Genomic DNA, 9477 nt, shown 5'->3' with positions numbered 1-9477 from the left:
TAGAAAGCTTAGAACTACGATGCCTGAAACATGATCTAAGTATTACCCACAAGATCATATATTGCAATGTCCTCCCTGTCAATGACTACTTCAGTTTCACCCACAAGAACATAAGAGCAAACAACAGATTCAAACTTAATATTAACCGCTCCAAACCTGACTGGAGAGGTCAACCGTGGAATAGGCTAAGGGTAAAATGTTGGGGGTTAGGGGATGACACTACAGAGTCAGGTAATTAATCCCACGCCTTGACATCTCGATTACTAAAGTCGTATTTTTTACAGTCAGGTTTGGAGTGATTCCTAAGAGGTCACTAAGGGGCATGCATAAGTGAACTAGTGTGCCTTCTATCCCCTGTCCTACAGTCTCTCCTATATTTCTTTATACAGTGTTCCCTCGATTTTCGCGGGTTCGAACTTCGCGAAAAGTCTATACCACGGTTTTTCAAAAATATTAATTAAAAAATACTTTGCGGGGTTTTTCCCTATACTGTACCATGGTTTTTCCCGCCCGATGACGTCATATGTCATTGCCAAACTTTCATCCGACTTTAATAAATATTTTTTTTAATAAACTTTAATAAATAAACATGGTGAGTAATGATCTAAATGGATGCTAAGGGAATGGGAAATTGCACTTTAAGGGTTTAAAGTGTTAAACGAAAGCTTGTGATACTGTTCATAGCCAAAAATAGTGTATTTACTTCTGCATCTCTACTTCGCGGAAATTCGACTTTCGCGGGCGGTCTCGGAACGCATCCCCCACAAAAATCGAGGGAACATTGTATATCCTTTCTTCTATTCCTATATCTTTTCTTCTATTCTTTCATTGATTTATTGTATTCCTGTATCTTTCTTCTAGTCTTTCATTGATTTAACTTACTATAAGTTTATCCTCTGTAACCTTCATCGTGTTTTGGACAAAATAAATAAATAAATAAACTTTTGTACGGTTTCTAAACAGAGCACTGCAATTCTTATGTGAATCCCATGGTTGGTAAGTGAATTTGTGAATAACCCAGTTGACTTTGCTCATCAGAAGTTGGCTGGGAAGGTTGCCAATGCTGATCACACAATTGGGATGCACCAGGATCATAAATATATCTTGGTGGTGGAGGGCCCAAATTTTGATCAAGTGACCATGAGGATACAGCAAAGATCAGGTGAAGATTATTAAGTCCCTTTTTCAGTGCTGTTGCAACTTTGAGTATTCATTAAACGAATAGTTGTAAGTCGAGGATTAGCTGTGTTGTCTTCTTTAAAGCCAGCAGCATCCTTCCACCTTGCAAACGGCTGTTAGGTTTCTCTCCCAAATGACTCAGTCAATTTCTTCTGCTTAACTCAAATAAAAGAGGATTTGCAGATGTTAAGAAAACATGTGGTAGACTTTACAGCCATTATGCATCTTGTTTATGTCTCCAGGATTCAAAGGTTTAAAACTACCCCAAACAAATTAGACCAAATGGCACACTGGAGTCCTCCATACGTATCGCATCAAAATGCTGCTCTTAATGTAAACTATAGCAAGCCTCTACTGCATTTCAGTATGATTTATACCTCTACATTTACAATGACGCATACAGATGAATATATGCAAAGTTAATGCAAATCAGCGTCCTCTCTTCTCCTTCTTTAATGATGGATTTCCTCCTTTATGGAGATGCATAAACAGAAACTGATGAAGATGGAAGATAAAGTAAGAGATGAATTTCATGTAAATATTCACCACAAAGTTTAAGCCCTGGTGAGTTCAATAAAACAGAAGGTGGATTTCTCATTTTAGCAAAATGAATTTTTAATGCCTGCTATGACAGAGCAGGCTATATCATTTCTTACTAGAGACAACAAGAAAGTTGTGGGTTATACAGGGATAGTCCTTGACCTACGATTACAATCAAGTCCAACATTTCTGTTGTTGGCACTTATTAAGTGTGGTTTGCCCCATTTTACAACCCTTTCTTGCTACTTCACCAGAAGAGCTCTTCCCTCATCCACTCGTAACAGAATACCATATGAAACTAGACTTACAGTCCTTGGTTTAGAAAGGTTACAAGCGGTGTGCCACAAGGGTCTGTTCTGGGTCCTATTCTTTTTAATATGTTTGTGAGTGACATAGGGGAAGGTTTGGTAGGGAAGGTTTGCCTATTTGCCGATGACTCTAAAGTGTGCAATAGGGTTGATATTCCTGGAGGCGTCTGTAATATGGTAAGTGATTTAGCTTTACTAGATAAATGGTCAAAGCAATGGAAACTGCAGTTTAATGTTTCCAAATGTAAAATAATGCACTTAGGGAAAAGGAATCCTTAATCTGAGTATTGTATTGGCAGTTCTGTGTTAGCACAAACGTCGGAAGAGAAGGATTTAGGGGTAGTGATTTCTGACAGTCTCAAAATGGATGAACAGTGCGGTCGGGCGGTAGGGAAAGCTAGTAGGATGCTTGGCTGCATAGCTAGAGGTATAACAAGCAGGAAGAGGGAGATTATGATCCCGCTATATAGAGCGCTGGTGAGACCACATTTGGAATACTGTGTTCAGTTCTGGAGACCTCACCTACAAAAAGATATTGACAAAATTGAACGGGTCCAAAGACGGGCTACAAGAATGGTGGAAGGTCTTAAGCATAAACGTATCAGGAAAGACTTAATGAACTCAATCTGTATAGTCTGGAGGACAGAAGGAAAAGGGGGTACATGATCGAAAATTTAAATATGTTAAAGGGTTAAATAAGGTCCAGGAGGGAAGTGTTTTTAATAGGAAAGTGAACACAAGAACAAGGGGACACAATCTGAAGTTAGTTGGGGGAAAGATCAAAAGCAATGTGAGAAAATATTATTTTACTGAAAGAGTAGTAGATCCTTGGAACAAACTTCCAGCAGACGTGGTTGGTAAATCCACAGTAACTGAATTTAAACATGCCTGGGATAAACATATATCCATCCTAAGATAAAATACAGAAAATTGTATAAGGGCAGACTAGATGGACCATGAGGTCTTTTTCTGCCGTCAGTCTTCTATGTTTCTATGTTTCTAAGCTTAGAACTATGTCGCCTTAAACATGATCTAAGCATAGTCCATAAAATCATATGCTTCAATGTCCTTCCTGTCAATGACTACTTCAGCTTCAACCACAACAACACATGAACACACAACAGATACAAACTTAATGTAAACCGCTCCAAACTCGACTGCAGGAAATAAGACTTCAGTAATCGAATAGTTGATGCATGGAACTCACTACCAGACTCTGTAGTATCATCTCCTAACCCCAAAAACTTTACCCTTAGACTATCCACTATTGACCTCTCTCAATTCCTAAGAGGTCTGTAACGAGCGTGCATAAGTGCACCAGTGTGCCTTCTGTCCCCTGTCCTTAATGTTCTTCATTTTTACTAGTTGCATGTATTTGAATATGTTATGCATATTTCTAATACTCTCTTTCAAATTTTTGACTTTTACTAGTATCAAGTAATTTAACATTATGATATTTTGACTTGACAAAAACAAATAAAATAAATAAATAAACAATGGTTAAGGAAATCACTGCACTAACCCAATGCTTCTCAATTATTTTCTGTTATGCCCCCTCCCCAGGAAGAAGTAAACATTTTGCAGGCCCCCGAAATCCCTGCCGGGACAATTGTGTGCAATATTCAGCACATTTTCGCTGAAAAAATTCAAGCGGTTTATCAGCATGATTGGTATGTTTAAGTGACACCTTAATTTATTTGTCTTCATGCTGTCTGCTGCCAACATTTTTAGACTCAGTAAACATACCGGTCTTTCCTTGTCTCTCACTGTAGTCACTTTGTCATACTTCCCATCCACGAGGGGATGTATGTGTGTGTGTATGAGAGATTTTAACAATATTTCACTCCTGCGCATCCGCGGCAGCAAAATAAATTGCTGAAATTTATCCCCTGCGTGTGTCCCTTAAAAGATTTTGCTTCCTATGCATGTGCAGAAGCAAAAACGCACTGGGACATATGCACTCACCAGGGGTGGGCTGCTGCCTGGACGTGGGGGAGGGGGGACACAGTGGGGTAGCAAAAATGGAGCTCCACCCAGAGCACCCATTTTGCATTGAAAGATGTTGAAAGAAAATGCAGGGCGTCCTGTATAAGCCACGCCCACAGTGTGGTAGTAAAAAATTTGGTAGCCCTTCACTGGTACTCACGCAGGAGAAGTGAAGCTGGTGCGCAGCACACAAGTAGCAGTGGGAATCGGAATCTGCCCCTTGGGGGGGGGGAGAGTTCTAGGGTTTACTAGATCATTGCTTAAAGACAATTACTCTACAGATTCCATGGAAGCAAACAAACACTGATAATAATTATCTCGGTCTTCTATAGGATCGGTCCAAACCCATAGGAACTCAGAGATGTGCCAAGATTAAATATCCCACTCAGTCCATAGAAATCAGGGGCCTTTCCCCATTTTGAGCCGGTGCTGTGGCTTAATGGTTAGGATCCTGGGCTTGTGGGGTAGAGGGCTGGCAATCTAGGTTCAAGACCTAAGTGCTACATGGCGGGGTGATCTCCCATCCTTGCCTCGCTCCTGCTAACTTAGCAGTTTGAAAGCATGTAAATGTGAGTAGATAAATAGGTACCACTTTGGGAGGAAGATAACAATCCTTCATGATATCATGCTGGCCACGTGACCGTGGAAATGTCTTTGGACAATGTTAAGTCAGGACCACAAAAGAGTGTTGTAGTTCTGTGAATCTTTATTACCAACTACGCTAGATCCCAACAAAGTCAATGGCTCCTCCGTTGCCTTATTTATAGTCTTGCAAAAGCACGGCAAAACTTCAGACAGCCGTTTAATTTTGGCGGCTTTTGTCTGCTTGCCACGCGGGAACCAATCACAACAGAGCTTTCATTTGAATTGTTGGACATAACAGACAGCAATAGCTTAATGGATAGTTCCCCTTATAGTCGGCAACAACTAGTGGAATAAAATCTTCAGAGGCTCCCTTTTAACTTTATGTTGTTCTGTTGTGAGCCGCCCCGAGTCTTCGGAGAGGGGCGGCATACAAATCTAATAAATTATATTATTATTATTATTATTATTATTATTATTATTATTATTATTATTATTATTTATCCTGCTCCTCAATTAACTCCCTGTGCTTGAATTGGCAGAAAACTATGCAGTCATAACTTTTGCTATTTTTTTTTTCCTATCTCCAATTCCTATCTTTGATCTACAGCTTGTTCTTGACCACAAGTGGAGCTGGAATTTCTCTTGCTATACAAAGTTAGCAATTAAATTAGTTGTGCAAGATTTCTTGACGTTTTCCCTGAAGTCATTAAACAAGTCACCGCAGTTGTTAAACAGAGCATGCTCTTGGTTAAGTGGCTCCAACTTCTCCATTAACTTTATTGTTGAAACCTGGCTGGGAAGGTTGCAAATGGCAATCACATCACCCGAGGATGCTACAACCTTCATAAATAATGCCAGTTGCCAGGTGCAACTGTGGAGACAGTGATACAATTGTAAGTAGGAAGATTGAGTGTAACTAAGGTTTTTTCAGAGTGTTCACTAAATGAATGATTGTATGTTGAAGGCTACAGGTAGTCCTTGACTTACAACCACAACTGAGGCCAAAATTGTTACCAAACAATTTGGTTGGTTGAAACATTTGTTAATTTTGCGATCTTTCATGCCATAGTTGTTAAAATGAATCACTGCTGCTGTTAAGTTAGTAACATTTTTAAGACCCTTTACAAGGACTTATTTGCTGGCGATATGGGTGACAAAATGTTCACATTTCCCAGCACTTATTGCATCCGCTGATTCTTCCCCAGTCACCCTCTTTAGAGTTACTCGTTCCCTCCTTAATGTAGAGGGAAAGGAGGAGCCCCTCCAGAGTAGAGCTGATGAGTTTGCACAGTTTCTATCAGATAAAGTTGCTCAGATTCAGATGGACCTGGACCTTGATTGGGCAATTCTGACTGAGATGACAGGGGCAGATCTTAGTTCTATTATATGGGATGAATTTGAGCCTGTGACTCCTGAGGATGTAGATAAGGCTGTCAACTAAACAGTGTTGGTTGGCGGGGCCATGGGGAAGGGCCTTCTCTGGGGCTGCCCCGGCTCTCTGGAACCAACTACCCCCCTGAGATTCAGACTGCCCCCACTATATTGGCCTTCCGGAAAGCATTGAAGACCTGGCTTTTCTGGCAGGCTTGGGGCCATTCATCTTGCAATTTGTGAGATCCGGCCAACTGTTTTTTAAAAATCTTTTATGATATTTATAATATATTTTATATATCTGTTGTAAGCTGCCCAGAGTCCTTCGGGAGTTGGGCAGCATAGAAATAAATTAAATTAAATTAAATTAAACATTTGTTTAAATAAATCTGGCTTCCCCACTGAATTGCTTGTAAGATCACAAATTCACAAGAAACCATCATAATATATTAGTCAATTGCCAAGTACAGTGGTACCTCTATTTACGAACTTAATTCGTTCCGTGACCAGGCTCTTTAAAAAAGTTTGTAAGAAGCAATTTTTCCCATAGGAATCAATGTAAAAAGAAACAATGCGTGTGATTGGGGAAACCACAGGGAGGGTGAAGGCCCTGTTTCCTCCCAGGAGATTCCTAGAGAGGCCCCACGGAGGCTTCTCCATGGCTTTTCTGGCCCTGTTTCCTCACAGGAGATTCCTGGAAAGATACCAGAGAGGCTTCTCTTCGTCTTTTCCAGCCCTGTTTTCTCCCAGGAGATTCCCAGCGAGGCCCCACAGAGGCTTCTCCCTGCATTTTCCAATTACAGTTTCAGAGGCTCAGGTTTGTAAATGAAAAATGGTTCTTGAAAAGAGGCAAAAAAATCTTGAACACCCGGTTCTTATCTAGAAAAATTCGTAAGTAGAGACGTTCTTAGATAGAGGTACCACTGTATCTGAATTCTGATCAAGTTACTATGTGGACACTACAATGGTCCGAACTGTGAAAAATGATCCTATTTCATTTTTTTTGGTGGCTGTTGTGACTTTGAACAGTCACTAAATGAACTGTTGCAAGTCGAGGACTACCTGTACTGCATAGCCTCTGTTTTGGTTTGCTACTAGGTGGCATTATCTTCTTTTGTACGTGGACAAATCGCGTAGAAAATCTATCCATGTCAGTTGCTAAGCATTGACAATGACTTGACGGCACATATTTAATCAATCAATGCCACCAGGCACTGCCCACCATCTGCCAATAGAATAATAAAAGAGAGATAGGGCGGGTGCAGAGCAATGGGCAAGCAATGAGTTTTGACAAATGATCACAGTGTCTGTCCAACTGAGCCATCCAACAGGAGAGCAAACATGTCAATCAAGAAAAAGAAGTGGGGAAAAAAGGGAGATGGAAGCTCACATAAAGCCTGAGATCGTTGCTCTGAGATTGTTCCATAATAGAATAGAATAGAATTTTATTGGCCAAGTGTGATTGGACACACAAGGAATTTGTCTTGGTGCACATGCTCTCAGCGTACATAAAATAAAATATACATTTGTCAAGAATCATGTGGTATGACACTTAACGATTATCATAGGGGTCAAATAAGCAATGAAAAAGCAATATTAATAAAAATCTTAGGATACAAGCAATGAGTTACAGTCATACAGTCAACATGGGAGGAAATGGGTGATAGGAATGATGAGAAAAACTAGTAGAATAGAAATGGAGATTTAGTAGAAAGTCTGACAGTGTTGAGGGAATTATTTGTTTAGTAGAGTGATGGCGGTTGGAAAAAACCTGTTCTTGTGTCTAGTTGTCTTGGTGTGCAATGCTCTGTAGCGATGTTTTGAGGGTAGGAGTTGAAACAGTTTATGTCCAGAATGTGAGGGGTCAGTAAATATTTTCCCTGCCCTCTTTTTGACTCATGCAGTATACAGGTCCTCAATGGAAAGCAGGTTGGCAGCAGTTGTTTTTTCTGCAGTTCTGATTGTCCTCTGAAGTCTGTGTTGGTCCTGTTGGGTTGCAGCACCAAACCAGATAGTTATAGAGGTGCAGATGACAGACTCAATGATTCCGCTGTAGAACTGTATCAGCAGCTCCTTGGGCAGTTTGAGCTTCCTGAGCTGGCGCAAAAAGAACATTCTTTGTTGTGCTTTTTTGATGATGTTTTTGATGTTAGGTGACCATTTTAGGTCTTCAGATAATAAAATGGGACAGCTGGCTCTCTCTAAACCTGGCAGCCCCACCTCTCTCTCACTTTACCATCCAACACAAACCAGCTTGGTTTTCATATCAACTTCAGAGCTTTTTCAAATACAGTAAAACCTTTAGTCACAAATGCTTCTGTGACCATGATCAAATCGGGTTCCAACCAAAAAATTCACTTTTCTTTTGTCTTTGTCAATTTTCCCTTCTGCACCGTTTTTTTTTTTGCAAGTGCCAAATTTCCGAAATTAGGTTTGGGTCACAGCCAAATCAGTTTGCGACCAAAGTTATGGAATTATGGTCATGATCAGAGGTTCTATTATATCTATGAGGGTCGCCCAAATGTACCAATTTTTTTTATCCTCAGGTTACAGTAATTGTACGAAGGTAAAAATTTAGATATACATTCTTTGAATTGTCAGGAGTGTGTGTGTAAATTGTGTGTTTCTTCAGACATAGAGTGTAGCTGCAGCAGTGTTTCAAAATGGTGTTTGTAAGTGATGTACATTACAAGCAGCATGTCGTCATTGAATTTCTCACTGCAGAGAAAGAAACTGTTGGGAACATTCACAAATGTTTGTGTTCAGTTTATGGAGAATCTGCAGTCGATAGAAATACGGTTAGTCACTGGGCACAGTGGGTGAAGCCCAGTGATGGACTACCAAAATTTTTACTACCACATTGTGGGCGTAGTTTATGTATCTTCCAGTGCAAATTGGGTGCTCTGGGGTGGAGCTCCAAATTTTGCTCCTGGAACTGTGTTCTTGACCGTGCCCGTAGGAGCCCATCACTGGTGAAGCCATTAGAGGTGATTTGCACAGTGCAGAAATGGCTTCGTGACCAGAACAAGGAATGGTACCGACAAACATCTTTGTCCATCCGTCTGGGAGGAGTTTGACTTGGTGACACCTGATGAAGTGGACAAGGCCATTGGAGCTGTGAGTTCCGCCACCTGTCTACTGGATCCGTGTCCCTCCTGGCTGGTTTCAGCCAGCAGGGGTATCTGTGTAGGCTGTCCTGAATCCAAGTCTTGGCTGATGTAATCTTCCCAGGTACCATTGCTGAGATGGGTAGAGCGCTTATCCTATCCCGTCCTAAAGGTGAAGGTCTTAATCCCATTATGAAGAATAGACTGGTCCAAGCTATTAACAAAGGTGGGGGCTAGGAGTGAGTCTGCTTCCTGCCTAAAAGCATGTTTCTCGATTTCTCTAGGGATATTCTGTATAATATGCTGCCTTTAAAAAAAAAAAAAATTCCTAAAATATTTTATTCCTCTAGGAGGAAGGGAGGTGGTAATTTATTACACCTCTCTGCCCTCGCTTTTCTTCC

This window comes from Erythrolamprus reginae, unplaced genomic scaffold (assembly GCF_031021105.1).
Source record: "Erythrolamprus reginae isolate rEryReg1 unplaced genomic scaffold, rEryReg1.hap1 H_7, whole genome shotgun sequence".
Classification (NCBI taxonomy): Eukaryota; Metazoa; Chordata; class Lepidosauria; order Squamata; family Dipsadidae; genus Erythrolamprus; species Erythrolamprus reginae.
This window is presented reverse-complemented; position numbering follows the sequence as displayed.